This window comes from Gadus morhua, chromosome 19, assembly GCF_902167405.1.
Source record: "Gadus morhua chromosome 19, gadMor3.0, whole genome shotgun sequence".
Taxonomy (NCBI): Eukaryota; Metazoa; Chordata; class Actinopteri; order Gadiformes; family Gadidae; genus Gadus; species Gadus morhua.
This window is the reverse complement of record NC_044066.1, coordinates 1427501-1445000: the sequence shown is the minus strand read 5'-3', so window position 1 is coordinate 1445000 and position 17500 is coordinate 1427501. Positions and strand designations below refer to the sequence as shown.

Genomic DNA, 17500 nt, shown 5'->3' with positions numbered 1-17500 from the left:
TAAGTGTGCATGTGTGTTTGCCAGTGTGTGTGTGTGTGTGTGTGTGTGTGTGTGTGTGTGTGTGTGTGTGTGTGTGTGTGTGTGCGTGTGTGTGCGTGTGTGTGTGTGTTTGTGTGTGTGTGTGTGTCAACAGGGCTTATCGAAAGAGAAAGTGAGTCAACTATGTCTGAAAGCTGTCTCACTCTGTTCTCCTTTTACAGCTGGAAAAATGTACACACACTCGCACACACTAGCACACACACACTAGCATACACAGTAGCACACACACACTAGCACAAGCACACTAGCACACACACACTCGCACACACACAGTCACACACAAACACTAACACACACACACTAGCACACACACACAAACACTCCCCCACTCCCCTCTATATATATCTTGGACCTTGTACACGCATCTTTTAAGTCATTGTTTTACTGTGGAAAAGAGTAACTAGCTGATTGAAACACAAATACTCTGTTACCAACAGAGCACATTCCCCATGTTGAATTTAACATATCATACATCTCTGTCACACACATACACACACGCACACACACACACACACACACACACACACACACACACACACACACACACACACACACACACACACACACACACACACACACACACACACACACACACAGCTGTTAGCCAGTGTGTTAAGTGTTAAGGAGTTAAAAACTGAACAGGAGAAAATACTTCTACAGCCCTTCACACATCTTGTCTCTTCAGACAAACAAAGGATTCATTTTTGCCAAAGAACAGCCTGACTCACTCAACTAAATGACGCAAACACTTGCAAACACCAGAAATGCAGGCTACTTTAAGAAGCTGATACAGAAGTAGACTGACAGAGATACCACCTTGTGGGCTTAACACAACCCAGTGCAAGTGGGGACTGCAGGGCCCTTATAAGACAGTATCTGTGTGTGAGTTGATTGTCCCTCGAAACATAACTGAACGCTATCAACTAACATGCTGTGTTGTGCGGTGTTGTGTTAAACTAAAAAACACATAAAGACAGCACTATAACCTCAACTTCTCTCCTTCCCCTGAGTCCAAACAGCTTCCATAACACTGATGAGGCGACATTTGCCACAATCCTCCAGGGTGTATGCTCTGCGTACTCACCCACTGTCCTCAGCTCGTCTCTGTGGTGTTCTCCTTCTCTCTGTCCCGCCTAAGATATCTTAGAAACTTGAAGGTCCTTTCTGGGAAGGGTCTATGGAGAAGCTACTCCAATATTAGCAAAGTCCCATTCATCGTTGTTAATCCCCACACTCAACACTGTCTATTAGCGCTAGACTATTAGCGCTGCGTTCAGGTCTACTAGAGCCTCAGTGAGCCCCTGGACTGACTTGGAGAGTGTTCCCACGGTGTTCTGTCCAGAGAGTGGGAGATTTCTGTGTTCAGGGGACTTGCTGTTTCCAAGAGAGGGGGAGTGCCTGATGTCTGCTGGACCAAGCCTGTTCCTCCTCCTCCCTCCTCCCTTATCCCCCCTCTCTTTCCTCCCCTCCCTCCTTCCCTTTCCTCTGGTTCACAAAGCCCTTCCCTTCCTAGTGTAACAGAGTAAGTAAAAAGAGTATGTAAATAATTAAATCCTTTGGTCAAGACTTTTATTTTGATATTTCGCTAATGTTGCATCCTGGGTATCCTGCCGCAGAAAAGACAGTGGCTGAATCCGAATACTCATACTTGACTACTATATGGTATGCATTTTGTAGTACGCGAAAAATATAGCGCGTCCGAATACTCAGTACGCATTGTGTAGTACGGAAGACGTTTCCGAATGCGTACTACCCTACTACCGCCAAAGTAAACCGGACTTCACTACGCTATCCCACAATGCAACTGGAGTCTGTAACGAACGAAGAAGAGATGGCTGACCCGACACCACCAGAAAGACGTCAAAGAAAGCGGCGAAAAAAAGAGACATTAAAAAGAGTAAAATAGTAAAGTAAGTAATTAAGTAAAAAGAGACATTTTTAATTTAATAGCAACGATGACAAGACGGAAAACAGGTAACTTATCAAGGTAATTTTGCCGGCATCTGAGGGGAGATACGTCATCTCCGAACATCCGGTGGAGTTTCGGCGATGTTCGGAAGCGTTCTACGCATAGCTGTAGACCGTACTAAACTGTCAAGTGTAGTAACGTAAAGTAGTAGACACTGAACAGAAATAGTATGTACTAAGTATTCGGATTCAGCCAGTATCTGCTGCAGGTAGGTTGAGCATGAAATGTGTCCGCATATTTATTAAAGTAAATGCCGCGTTTCCACTGCAGGGTGCGGAACGGATCGGATCGCAAAGGTGCGATAGGGAGGGGGCGGTATAGCCCAGCTCAGTTCCGAGGTCGCGTTTCCACTGCCGACAGTACCCTTTGTGGTAGGCCGGATGTCGATCGCCGCGGCAGCTACGTAAACATCGTAAACAACGTCTTCCTCCCCAAGAATGCAGACGAACGTCTCCGCCTCCTTGTTCGCCCAAGCAAGCATTTTACGCGACATGTTAATTGTAAAGAATAATACCTCGAGGCAACTGTTTGTTTGTTTTTATCCCCGCGTCACCCGGAAGTGATGATTCTGTGGACCAATCAACGGAGGGGGTGTGTAGCTAGAATTTCCCGGGACCCTTTCAGGCGTCTCGTCTCGTTTTCGGTACCCCAACGGAGGAGTCCCGAGAACGAGGCCGGAACGGGTACGGCAAAGTCCGGGTCACGCCCACTTTTGGCGGTGGAAACGCGACCCGATCCGCACCTTTGCGATCCGATCCGTTCCGCACCCTGCAGAAGAAACGCGCCAATATTATCATTGTCATTTATCTCTAGACGGTTGTTTTATGCATTCTTCTGATATTTGGCATAGTATTGTTTTTTTTATTTGATTTTCTATTTTCGTTTGCACACACATGGTTATCTTGCAATTTGTAATATTGCATTTATTTTGTTTAGGCGGACCAGGAAATGCTAAAACCCTGTCTTTTATGTTTGCTGACCCATTGTGCAGGTAACCGATAAGTTGTTTTAGTTTTATGTATGTTTAAAATCCCACTTGTGGCGTTGCTAGCATTCGCAGCCTAGAATGTCTAGCTGGTCCTGCCATTATTGTGTTTTACATGCAATAACGCCGGTCGCCACATGAGTGGAGGGTTTATGCGCGTTGTTTAGCGCGACTCCGTTTACTTATTTGTGAATATATATTGTGTGTTTGTGTTATATAACACATTATAATGAGGAGAAAAGACAGTATCTGCTGCAGGCGGACCAGGAAATGCTCAAACTTTGTCTTTTATGTTTGCTGACCCATTGTGCAGGCATTAAAACCGCTGCACCCAATGCTAAGCGACCAAGTCCATGCTTCAAGGAAAAACACAACGCAGGTTACACTAGCATGCCGTGATGTCATGGAGTGTGTGTGTGTGTGTGTGTGTGTGTGTGTGTGTGTGTGTGTGTGTGTGTGTGTGTGAGTTTGTGTGTGTTTTTCTACAGACATACTCCTATGCACACAAAGACCCCTTCTGTGTGTGGTGCCTCTGCAGGCTGAGACCAACACCCGCGCACGTGTAGACATTCCAAAGCACATATACCTACACATACCACACACACATACAAACACGCGCACAAGCACACACACAAACCTACAAACATCCAACAAAATACATCCACCCTATTTTCGACTGCTTTTCTTTGACCTCTCTCAGTCGCTCTCTCTCTCTCTCTCTCTGAGTCTTTCTCTGAGTCTCTCTCTCTCTGAGTCTTTCTCTGAGTCTCTCTCTCTTTGAGTCTCTCTCTGAGGCTCTCTGTCTCTCTCTCTGATTCTCCCTCTGACTCTGAGATTATCAGACACCAAATTTAGAACCAAGATCTCTGTAGCAAGAATCCAAGTCACTATGATTCAAATTATGTGTGTGTGTGTGTGTGTGTGTGTGTGTGTGTGTGTGTGTGTGTGTGTGTGTGTGTGTGTGTGTGTGTGTGTGTGTGTGTGTGTGTGTGTGTGTGTGTGTGTCACACAGTGTGTATGTGTATCAGTGTCTGTGTTTGTGTGTGTGTGTGTGTTTGTGTGTGTGTGGGGGGGGGGGCTGTTTCCACTGGCCTCAAATCACACAACCTAGGCAGGAACCCTGCAAGCTGATGTCACAAAATCTCTAAACAATGAGACACACACACACACACACACACACACACACACACACACGCGCACACCACCAGTATCAGACCACATGTTGATGACACTGTTTCTCAGTCTGGTGGACATGGTCTCTGAAGAAGAAAGGAAAGAAAGAAAGACAGAGAGGAGAAAGAAAATTACAAACAGAAGTAAGGAGAGAAAACTGTGAAAGATGAAAGAACAGACTGTTGGACCAATGAATTACAATACACTATCTGTGTGTGTGTAACTAGGTCAATGCTATCGGGTCAATACTGAGAAGCCTACAGCAGTTGATCACTAATAAAACACAGAGAGTAACCAACACACTTATCATAGTATATCTCTCTATCACACACACACACTCACACTTTTTTCATTTTCTATCTCATCATCTTTTCTCTCTCTCTTTTTCTGTTTTAAACATGTCAAATGCCAAATGTTCCCCCCACGTCTTCAACTAATGCTGAACAGTGTAGCGTGATGTGTGTGTCCTGAGGATAGGGGTTGATGTGATATGTATGATAGTATGTTAGGAGCAGTTCACCCTCAGAAGAACAAGGTGTTCTTAGGCCCCGTCCACACAAAGCCGATTTCATGGCGAAACCGCAAAGGTCTTGTACGGTTCGGCCTTCCGTCCACACAAAGCCGGCGAATCCGCTGACCGAAACCGCAAACTTCTGAAACCACCCTCGGAGGTGGTTTCAAATCTATCCGGTTTCGTTTTGGTTTCGTGTGGACGCCTGAAACCGACTGAAACCGCAAACCATGACGTCATCGCCCCACCCCTCGACCTCCTAGCCAATGGCTCTTAAGCCCGCGGAGTCTCAGAAATCACAACAAAAATGATGATGGCGGACTACAAGCTTGTAATCGTTCTGCAGCATATCATGTCCCTTGTTGGGTTGCTAAGCCATTATTTATTGAGAATCTAGTTCGCCATCGTAGAAGAGCTGTTTGTTTGTGTTGCTAGTGGTTCGGGGGGCAGCCTTTATGCGCATGCTCGCCTCTTCTTCTTCTGGATTTGTGTACCAGAAGCAGCGCCCCTTATGGGCCTGGAATGTTTACTACAGCGTTTCTACAGATCTATCCGGTTTCGCTTGGCTTCGTCTTTACGGAGATACTTCGAAACCGGATAGATCGAAACCGTAACGGTTTCGCCCGTTTCGGCTTCGTGTGGACGGGGCCTTAGTACGGAGTCTGTGCTCCTGTGTGTGTTTATGAGCGTAAAAAACTAAAAAAATTCCTATTAAGTGCAGCAGTTATAAATAATGATCAGGAACACACCTCATTGGTTACCAAGAAGCACCACTAGTGGTAGATACTAGCTATCTAGCTCACACACCAGGGCTTTGAAGAGCAAACAATCAGAGGAAACCAAACCTGCATCTGTAACCCTGCCAGCTTAACCTGCAGGTCAACACACGAGTCCCAATGACCACATCTTACTGTCATCGGTCGCTGTACATCTTTTACTTTGAATTGTCTCTACTTTAATACTACTTGACTACTACTTTACTACAACTCACGCTCCGCTTTCTTTACTTTAGTACAGGATATGAGTGTTTTTCCCGTCACAGGCTTCAACATACCCCACATTCCACGTCTCAGTCATCTCAGGATTCCCCCTCCTCTCCTCCCCTCCCCTGCCCCTCCTATCCTCCCCTTCCCTCCCTCTCCTCCCCTTCCCTCCCGCTCCTCCCCTTCCCTCTCTCATCCTCTCCTCTCCTTCCCTCCCTCTCCTCTCCTCCCTTCTCTCATCCTCTCCTCACCTTCCCTCTCTCATCCTCTCCTTCCCACTCTCTCCTCTCCTCCCCTCTCTCATCCTCTCCTATCCTTCCCTCCCTCCCTCTCCTCCCCTTCCCTATCTCATCCTATCCTCCCCTTCCCTCCCTCTCCTCCCCTTCCCTCTCCCGCCTCTCCTCCCTTCCTCCCCAACTCTGCACTTAACCCGCGTCAACTCATGGAACCTTCCACCCCTCCCTTCCTTCCCTCTCATCTCCCCCATGCCTAACCCTCTTCCTCTCCTCTCTCCCCCCTCTCTCAACCACCTATCTCCCCCTCTCCTGTCTTGTCTTTACAGTGGGCCCTACTTAAACCTCCCGACCTTTGACCTTCCCAAACGCCCACCCCCCTGACACCTCATTCAGGGACCAGCCTCCTCCAATCAACACTCCTCCTATCCTCACTTCTCCACTCCTATCCTCTCTTCCCCTCTCTTCCTCTTTCCCGTTTCGGTAGAAATGCCAATGTGGGTGTGTGTGGATGATGGCTGGTTTCAGCAGCCTCACCTAGCCCGAGGTAAATTGATTGGACTCTGAGGCTGGGGGAGGCTGCACACCTGTTGTGCAGTATGCAATCAATGCAAACGGGTTAAACCAGCCATCAAAGCATGCACTTGGAGAGATCTACTGTATGGCAGCACATTCCATCACCTGCTCTGTATCACTATACACAGCCTATAGGGCAGTAAGGCAGTTTAACATCCTCACCCTTTGTCCTGGGTTCGGAGGAGCCCAGTAAAAGCCACCTACGTGGCATGTAGGATTGGCATTGTGACAGTCAAATCTATTTTTCTTATCAATCAACCCAGTGGCTAACACTCAGTTCTGCAGAGAGAGAGAGAGAGAGAGAGAGAGAGAAGTCTTAGATAAGGGAGCATACAATCAGAAATATAAGGATCAGTAACAGTCCTATTGTACTGTTGGTAGATGTAACTTGGTGGAATGTTCTCATGTATGCTATATTTTATTAATATTAAAAAAATGTATTAATATTATTACACATAATATATTATTATATAATATTATTGTTTAATTAGTGATTATGGGCATGTGTAATGTTAATCTGAGCCTTGGCTGGATGGCTGCGCTATTTGGAAACGAATCCTCCCTCGTTGTGTTTCAGGTTCTGATGTTTAATGGGGACCCAGGAGGTCCTCCCATTTCCCTGTCTGCAACCAGCTCCAACTGCCCTCCTCACCTACAGCCTGGACAAAAGGCTGCCTCCCTACTGCTCCTGCTCAGATCTAGTGGATTTCTTCAGGGTTAGGGCTAGTTTCTCCAAATGCATTGTGGGTTCCCCAGTTGCAGTCCCCATTCCCGTGAACCCCTTAGAGACTTTTACTTTGATTAAGAGCTTAACAAATTCACTTTAAAATGGACTTGGATAGTTCAGTTACTGGAGGCCACTACAACCTTTGTTACACCAGCAAATCAAACGTATTGAAACAATAATAAAGTACAAACAATAATTGTGGTAACTTTTTTTTTTTGGTAACTTTTTTTGGAGTTACCAAAAATGTTTATGTAATTATGTTATTATTTCAAACCTTTAAAACAATAGTCTACTCTGTTGTCAGTTGGGTGATTGACTATAAAGCAAATCTGCAGGCAAACTATTTGGTTTTAAAACATTTTTGGTAATTGCATACACATTGTTGAAAGTAAAAGTGCAATGTTAAAGAGCCCATGCCATTAAAATCACATTTTTCCTATTGTTTGTCAAATAACAGAGGTCAGAATAAGTTTGTGACCTTATTCGGAATCCGTACGGAAACCGTACGGATTCCGTACGGATTCCGTACGGTTTTGAATGACTAATAGCCGCGGCTATTAGTCATTCACTCCGGCTATTAGTCATTCACTCCGGCTATTAGTTATTCACTCCGGCTATTAGGTATGCAGAACGAGCCCATCCCTCTTCTTTGCTTGACCACTAAGTTTGAAGGCTGTCTAACCAATCAGAGCTGCAGTGCCTCCATGTTTCGCTGTAACATAAAGATGTGTTGTCTTTACTAGTTTCACTACAATGTAATGACCACCAAATACATTTGTGTCTAGTACAGTGATATATTTGTATATGTTAGGCTATATATTGAGATGGCAGTGTGCGAAATACCCGACAATATTCGGGGACGTCCTCATCCCCAGATTGTTCTCGATATGCAGTAGCCAGCTAGGCCATAACATTACATAACATGAACATAAACTGAATAAATGCCAGGTATAGCATATCGGAGACGGGCACACAATCAGTGCATTTGCAAATGAGAGCATGCAGTATGACCGATCTTGTGACATTATTTAACCATCCATCTACAGCTAATACGATCAGACAGATACATCATTGATCACATATAAGCCCACAACAAGCCCAACATCACCACGGCAGGTGCGCTCTCTCTCGGACATTCACACAATCAATCCAACTTCTCCAACTCCAAGGCAAGACTGTTTCACTAAGACCACAAACAACCACAACTAACCAGCCTACATATCCACAACAATGCACAGCAATCAGTTCATTGCGTATCTTCTGTTTGGCGCACATGGCTAATTTGCATACTTGCACATGACTGTCGGCTCCGCTTGTCAAAAAAATATAACGTATTTGTGAATAAATGCTTTGAATTCTGAATACTGGACTTGGTGAGCTTAAATAGGCTACATTTAAGTGACATTTAGTGAGATGGCCTAAAACGGAATACAAATGAATTATTCTAGGACAAAGGCTTTCAGGATCAAATCAGAGGTTCAACTGTTCGGGATTCATTTTGCGTAGCCAGTGAAAGTGATCAGCTGTAGATTCCACACACTGTTAAAAATACTTCACTACAAGTAGGCTATAAGTCCTCCAAATAATTCAGCAGAATTGCATTAGGCCTACTGCCATAAGCATAATAGGCAGCCGTCATTATGCGCTAAAATGGTCACAAATGCGTGTGTGTGTGTGTGTTGTCATGTAGGCTATAGATATAGATTGATTGTCTTGGCTTGCTTGCATCCATGAAATATTCTAACGTCAAGTAGAAACACTTCCTTCAACAACTTGCTCTACACACACACACACACACACACACACACACACACACACACACACACACACACACACACACACACACCTCTCCGACCACATGTCACAAGATCGGTCATACTGCATGCTCTCATTTGCAAATGCACTGATTGTGTGCCCGTCTCCGATATGCTATACCTGGCATTTATTCAGTTCATGTTCATGTTATGTAATGTTATGGCCTAGCTGGCTACTGCATTTCGAGAACAATCTGGGGATGAGGACATCCCCGAATATTGTCGGGTATTTCGCAAACTGCCATCTCAATATATAGCCTAACATATACAAATATATCACTGTACTAGACACAAATGTATTTTCCACTAGCTAATGGTGGTCATTACATTGTAGTGAAACTAGTAAAGACAACACAGCTTTATGTTACAGCGAAACATGGAGGCACTGCAGCTCTGATTGGTTAGACAGCCTTCAAACTTAGTGGTCAAGCAAAGAAGAGGGAGGGGCTCGTTCTGCATACCTAATAGCCGGAGTGAATAACTAATAGCCGGAGTGAATGACTAATAGCCGGAGTGAATGACTAATAGCCGCGGCTATTAGTCATTCAAAACCGTACGGAATCCGTACGGATTCCGTACGGAATTCTTGCCAAACCGTACGGAATCCGTACGGTTTCCGTACGGTTTCCGTACGGATTCCGTGCGGTTTTGCACTTTTACCGAGCCATTCTAGGGCCGGATTGTGGCCTTCTTGGCTTTCCATATAAACAGAGCGCATGGTACTGTGACTGGCTACAAGCTGCTCAGGGCCACACCCCCACCCCCCTCCTTGACCTGCCTTGACACGCCCACCGAAACAGCGCGTTTGGGGGAAGCTCAATGTGCGACTGGTTCGGAGTGGCTGTAACTCTGCACCACGGCTGAATTTCGGGGACGTCTCTGAATAGTGTGTTTGTGGCCCACTAATACCTATATTAAAGCATCCATAAAATAGCATTGCATGGGATCTTTAAGCAACCTGGAAGGGCAGCACTAGTTTGTGTGACTGCAGAATGTAAATAAATATGAGCTCATCCTACTTTTGCCTGTGTACTGACTACCAGCAGGTTTTGCTTATGTATTGTGACAGATAAAACACAACAAACGTGGACATCTTATTGAATGGATTTCCTTTCACTACATGTCAGCTTGACTCAGCAATGCAATTTCAAAAACTGATTTTACAAAAAAAAATTAAATCACTACGATGACAAACGCCAATAATCACAGAAACAAATACCTATAACATAAATAGTGAATTTTAACACACCTGCAACCTTAATATAGCCTCTGTTTCATTCAGTTGCTAAGTAACAAATATTCATTTCCATGATGACCTTAAGGTTCATACTTTCAACAAGGGGTGGCGGATCCATCCCAGAAATCTCATACTACAGACACTACGTTTCTGACGATCGATTCCAGCATCAATAGCATCCATTCCAGTACAGCTTCTCTCTTCCACGCTGTGCCCGTTTCATAAACTGCCTGTGCAAGGAATTTTTGGTTGTCGTGAACATGTTTCACCGTCACCGCAGGGTGTGTAGTAACCTCAAAAATGACCCCATTATAATTTAATCCTCTGAATACAAACTATATTTTAGGGAAAGGTTGATCATAAGCTAGTCTTCAATATGCTTTAGGTTGAGTGTTGAATCCATTTGTCTTTTTCACTGGCACAATTTTTATTGGAGAATGCACCGCTGCCCTCCTGATATAAGTTCCACTTCAGTAAGGGTGTTCAATTCCGGGGGGAATATCATGTCTTCATTCCTCACTGTGGAATGATGACAGACTTGTTGTATTGAGTGTGGTTTACATTTTAAGAGGTATATCATCCTCTCTCATCTTACGCACAGAAAACACACAGAAAACACAAACTTCTCTATTTGGTAAATAGAGAAGACAAGAGACTGAGGTTGATCATTCCTATGTTTGGTGTCTGATTCATGAAGCTGTTAAATTAAGCTAAAACAGGAGTGTTCCCTTACTGTTGCCATAGTTGATGTGCCGGTCATGTCTCAGTCGGCACCATCATATTTTTTGTTACATTTCCTTTTGTATCAGGTAAATGAATGCAATGAACATTTTTATTGAAAATAGATCACAATAGAATATTGTGATCTCAATTCTAGGCGAGAAAAATCGTGAATCTCGATCTATTTCGCTCTTATCAAAAACCTATTCTCAATCATTTGCCCACATGTAGAAGTTTGGTGCTAGCAGTTACTGTGTAGAAGTGGCAGGTACGTAGAGGTTTGTGCTATTGATTTGGTTTGTTTATCAAAACCTTTTGTTCATGTTGGCACATTCAAGATACAATAATAAAAACAATTGCATTGTTATTTGCCTTTAAAACTGTCAAGTTTAATAGCATTCAGTGGGAATCAATGGCTTGCTACATTCATGCTTCAGTTGGGAATCGAACCCGGGTCTCACAGGGAGAAGGCAGAAATCTACTTCTCCCACTCACCTTACAATGATTCCCAACCTTTGCATATCAATCAGTGGTCATAAAAACTGTATTCAGATTTAGTGTTTTGAAGATGCATTCACTTCATTAATCATGACATACTGATCTCCTCTACATGAAAATACACATGCCGCTTTGAATAATAAAAAGTATCAGTATCAATATTTGCGATTCTGGTCCTATCACCCACCCCTATTGTCAATTCAACTGCCTTGAACTAGCGCTACAAATAGCATTGTAACAAATGTCGCTAGTATTATCAATACAAGCTATTAAACAATTATTGGCCAAATTATTCCCCATTATTCACGGACCCTGAGGTGAATAATTGTTTTAGTTTATACAACGGGGGACCTAAATCCAGCGATCTGATTGGTTCCCAACTGTTGTATAATGAGCGTATACATAACTGCTATGACGCCCGATCATTTTGTGAAAGTTTGCATATCACTCCGCGCCTGGAAGTAGAAACAGTTACAAAGTAAAACATATGTTGGATGATGGAGTGGGTGTAAATGTTGTTACTCCAGGAGTGAGCAAGGCGATGGAGAGACTAACGAAAGCTTAGGCACACGGCGAGTGAACTGCTCCATAGGATAAATTGCCGGCGAACCGCTCTATCGGAGCCTTCTCTCGGAGGGACGCTAAAGTGTGTTGCATAGCGACCGTCGATGCATAGCGGCAGCCAGGAGGGACTACTTCTTTGTATTCTTTAAGAAAACGGCTACTTTGACTTTCTTGGTTTCTTTTTAAATGTAGTGTGTCTATGACTTTTGTTTCGCCATAACAGTAACCGTTGTATAAAAGCAATAGATCACTTCAGTCAGTGGCATGTGCTCATTATACCACTGTGAAGGGGGTCGCCGGCCCTCCGCTGCGCGTCGGGGCCGGACAACGCCCCTTAACAGTGGTATAATGAGCACATACCACAGCCTGGCGTGATCTATTGCTTAAATATACTACACGTGAACACTCCAAAAATAAACAGGATAACTCAGTTTGAGATCTCAATTCATGGGACATTGCCCAATATCCCGAGATAGCGAACCAATCAAATTGCACCATCTTAGGAGGTTCCCGTGTAACATATACTAAAACAGTATAGCTATCCAGACTGGAGTGGTTAGATTAGCTCCATGCCTGCACCCCGTTTCGAGATGTGGTATATAGATATAATTTCCTGAGCTAGCCAGGGTTCACGCAAGACTTTTTCTTGGGCGGACAAATGTCCGACACTATTCCAGAATATCGGACATTTGGAATATCTTCCTGATGTTATTCACTAATAATTAAATAATCACCAAAACTCCACATTTAAACGACAAACGACACAAACTAAGTTGCTTCAATAAATGCCATTTATTAAATTAGCCTAGGCAAAAAAACATAACAGCCATTCTCAGTAAAAATGGTAAACGGGTAAAAAATAATTAATTTGATAATTGCAATTCTTGGAGGCTACTTTCGGCGCAACTTCATGGCATGGAAGTGCCATGAAAAAAAAAAAAGTTGAACCCCGGCCCAAGGCTCGATATGCGCATCAGCCTCGTCACTTTTTCCTCAGCTAGGCGGTTTCTGATAGATGTTTTAATCTTGTTTTGGAGAGAAAAGCCTCGCTCCGGGAAAACCTCAACCTGCGCGTTTTGCGTCGCGTTTAGCCTCCAAACAACGCGTTTGGAGGCAATTTGTGTAGGCCTACGCTTTAGAAAAGACATGAATGTGCGGGTGCACTGCACTCGTTCATGAATGCCAGTTTGTGTTTGCCTCACTGGTGAGCTCGACCAGGAACTCACTGGTTTTCATAATGCTACTGATTAATTCATACCTAAATGCAAACTTCTTTTTTTTCTCGGAAATGTGGGCTGTTTACATTTTATTATACCGGCCATGTGTGCGTGCAATCGGCCAATGCTCGGCTATAGCCGGTTAACTTGAACACTGGAGCTAGCGCATTGGCTAGCTCTGCTTAAACACCCGTCGATTTAAGTCCGCTAGCTGATGATCTGATTTAGCCAGATACCTCTAGAAACTCATAGAAACCTATAAAAGGAACCTCTACAAACCTCAAGAAAACTCTAGAACCCTATAATAGAAAATTACAGCACTTGGGAAACCTCTAGAACCCTATTGAACCCTAAAACAGAAAACTGCAGAGACCTCAACCTGTAGAACCCTTTGACCTCTAGGAATCTAGATTTAGAGTTAGCTGAGTATGGTGTTAGATTTCATTATTTGTTTTAAAAGCTTGAAATTGCTTTTACTCATGGACTCATGGCATTTAGAAAATTCAGAATGTTTCCGTCATTCTGAATTTAATGAATGACTTGTGCTGTTTTGGCAGCAATTGCTTGCGGATGTCTGGGGGACAATAGTTGGTGGTGGTTGTGGGGTAATGGAGGGCCAGCAGTATTGTTGTGTTTCCTGTTTCCTCCTGGCCCACTTCCTCTCTGGAAATACCAGACCATAATGATAATAATACACTGATGCAGCTTCAAAAGCCTAATAGTCCATTGTACTTGTATTATACATGACAACATAAATAATAGTACATTTTGCTTTTAAAGCAAATTGCATAAGATAAGGATTTTAAAATGTTAATTTAAATATCATAATACTTTTACCAATCATGGAATGATCATATTCTGCCAGCAGAAAAACTTTTTTTCAGCTAACTTACTTTACATATAAATCGAGTACATCCCGTTCACAGGATAAAGCCTTGCACTCCCATCTGGGAGCTCTGCAGCAGGCCAGGGACACAGGGCCTAACGAGGGTCCTGATGGCCCCTCGTTAGGCCAGGGACCCTTTCTCCCTCGTTAGGCCAGGGACCCTTTCTCCCTCGTTAGACCAGGGAAGCAGGGCCTAATGAGGGGTCCTGATGACCGCTTGTTAGGCCTGACGAGAGGTCATCAGGACTTGTTTTACACATTCTGCCTCAATGTAATTATCCCTCTGATCAAATCAGCAGAGACCCAGAGCATCCAATCCAGATATTGATCATTAGTATTTATTGATCGGTAATGTGTGAACATGGGCAATATAAAATAAACCAGAAGAGATCGCTCCAAGAACAAGACAATCTATACCAAAACAGTGTTTTTCTTTTTATCATTATTTAATTACGTATTGATTGATTTGAATGTTATTTTCACTCCAGTACTGAATTTAGAAAATACTCTGTTGAAATGTACTCACTGGAACTATAACGCAAACAAAACAGATATCTACTGACCTTGTAAATTTGATTCCAAGAGAGACTCTGTGCTTAGTCCTGTTGTCCTTCAGAAAGTTGGTTGTGCTGTTTTCCTGAGCCTCACTTGTAAGTGGATAAAAGCATCTGCGAAATGACTAAATTAGTATAGGTGAATCTGTACGTCCCAGGGCCTGTCTGCCTGTGAGGTGACGATAAAGTTTCTGCTTTGATAAACAGCGGGACAGTATCACTCCCTTCCTGGATGACAGCCAATAACGTTGTCAATCCGATCAGCCATCAGAGGGCCATTGGTCGGCTAATGTCAACAACACACTGAGCCTGAGACACACCAGACATCCTCCCCCACACCCTCCCTTCCTATTCCTCCCCTCTCCCTTCCTCTTCCTCCCCTTCTCCCTTCCTCCCCCTTTATGTCAGTTTTTATCTCCTCCCCTCTCCCTCTCTCTCAATCTCCCTCCAGCCTCCCATCTCCTCCCTCCTCCCCTCTCCCTCCATCCTTTACACTCCTCCAAGCTCTGTTCTCACCCCATTGTCTCCCCACCCTTCACACACCTGCACACATCATATAACACTTGCTTCATTAGAGCTTCCAGAGTCCACAGTGTGTGTGTGTGTGTGTGTGTATGTGTGTGAGAGAGAGAGAGAGAGAGAGAGAGAGAGAGAGAGAGAGAGAGAGAGAGAGAGAGAGAGAGAGAGAGAGAGAGAGAGAGAGAGAGAGAGAGAGAGAGAGAGAGAAAGTGAGTAAGTGACTGAGCGGGTGGGTGAGTGAGTGAGTGAGTGAGTGAGTGAGTGAGTGAGTGAGTGAGTGAGTGAGGGAGTGAGGGAGTGAGGGAGGGAGTGAGTGTGCGTGCGTTCATGCGTTTCCAAGGAGGAGGTTGCGGTTCAGCAGAACTATTTTGTTCCTGTGAATATTCTCCCATTAATCACACAGACAGGCACACCCACCCCATTCGCGCTGAACACAAAATGATAGGTCTTGTTGTAACCCTAAACGTACCCATCATACAATCAATACAATACATGAGTTCACGGCTGCACGCGTGTTTTTTTTTATTATTATCTATTCTAACAGTTAGCTGAACATTATAGGGTCCCGTCCTTTCAATCCCTTTTTTTCAGTTAATCACAGAAATCTACTGTATTTCTCCCAGTGTTTGTTATATGTGAAACGAAGCAAAAAAAATATGCTCTTTCTCTGGTAACGCAGTCGTTCGCGACGCCTTTCTTCTTCGTTGTTTCTTCTATTTGTCTCTAACTCATGCTCCAATCTTTCATCGATCGATGCGGATGTTGTGGATGCAAAGGAATATATGATGCATCGCTGCAGCAACATTTAAGATGATCACGATGAGTTCTGCCCGTTCTGCCTCTGTGCTGTCTGCGATCAAACAAAAACAAACCAGTGAAAGCGGTGTCACGTTAAAATTGTACCAGGGGCGAAAATTGTACCGGCCTACGTCATCAGTTGTTTACATCTTGACAACCTGCCTGGCAACAGACGACGCGATCGTCTGTTGCCGGGCAGGTTGCAAAAAACATTCGGCTCATGTTTCCAAAAGACGAAGTAACATAATACAGATAACGGATCGCTAGATAAAACTTGTTTTTACTTGATATTTGTATTGTATTTAATTGTTTAATCGAATAGCAACAGACGACGCGATCGTCTGTTGCCGGGAAACGGTCGATCGCGTCAAATGACGTAGGTAGGTTCTTGTACATTCCTACGTCATTTGACGCGATCGCCTCGATTAAACAATTAAATACAATACAAATATAAAGTAAAAACAAGTGTTATCTAGCGATCCGTTATCTGTATTATGTTATTTCGTCTTTTGGAAACATGAGCCGAATGTTGTCGGCTGGTTGTCAAGATGTAAACAACTGATGACGTAGGCCGGTACAATTTTCGCCCCCGGTACAATTTTAACGTGACACCGGCCGTCCTTATCTCTTGCGAACCTCAACCCTACGTCATATCCCGCCCCTTGCAAGCCCACCCCCCTAAACCCCCCGTTGATTCTACTGATGTCGAAGCGACACCGATGTCTGCATATCGGGCATCAAGTGTGAAGAAGTGTGAGTGAACCTCACGGTCGATCCTCCTGATATACAAATGCGGAGAAAAGACGGAAGACGTGTGAAAATGGCTATTGTGATAAAACACACACACACACACACACACACACACACACACACACACACACCACACACACACACACACACACACACACACACACACACACACACACACACACACACACACACACACACACACACAATTGCTACTCAGCAGTATACAGCGGCCACAAACTTGTCCTGGTCCCGCGCTGTATATTAGCCAGATTAGCATTTTAGCTTAGCTTCATTATCTGCTAGCAGGTGGCAGGACCACAGCTGCTTGCTAAGTTGCTCAGCGTTAGCAACTCCGGGGAGTAGGAGGCCTGTGTTTATGCTGAGGCAAGACTTTCCTCCCCATTAGATAAGGAGAGGAGGAGGAGGAGGAGGAGGAGGAGGAGGAGGAGGAGGGGGAGGGGCTTGGAGGGAGAAAAGAGGAGGAGGAGGAGAAGGCAAGTTGAGAGAAGGCCAGGGGTGAAGAATAGTGAGGAAGGATTGCAGGCTAGGGGCGAACATTTCTTTTAGAAGGATTTTCTTTTTATATATATTGTTTAATTCTCTTCTTGACAGCAGTCAATAAATCAAATGCTCTGACACAAAAACTCGGGCATCTGTGGCTGTCTCTGACATGAAATAGGCCTGTTAAATCATTTACGGTCAGAATGAAATGTTTGGATGACCTACCTGTCCGTATAACTAACTGCC

At 44.1% G+C, this 17500-nt stretch overlaps 1 protein-coding gene and 1 long non-coding RNA gene across 4 annotated transcripts in view; one reads left to right on the top strand and one right to left on the bottom strand.

Moving 5' to 3' along the window:
• palm2akap2 (PALM2 and AKAP2 fusion) overlaps positions 1 to 17500 on the bottom strand; it is a 131379-nt gene that overhangs the window by 19562 nt on the left and 94317 nt on the right. The window lies entirely within an intron of this gene.
• On the top strand, positions 1366 to 7765 carry LOC115532111 (uncharacterized). The gene is made up of 3 exons (XR_003973988.1): positions 1366 to 1561; positions 2945 to 2999; positions 7047 to 7765. It is a non-coding gene; the product is annotated as an uncharacterized LOC115532111 (long non-coding RNA).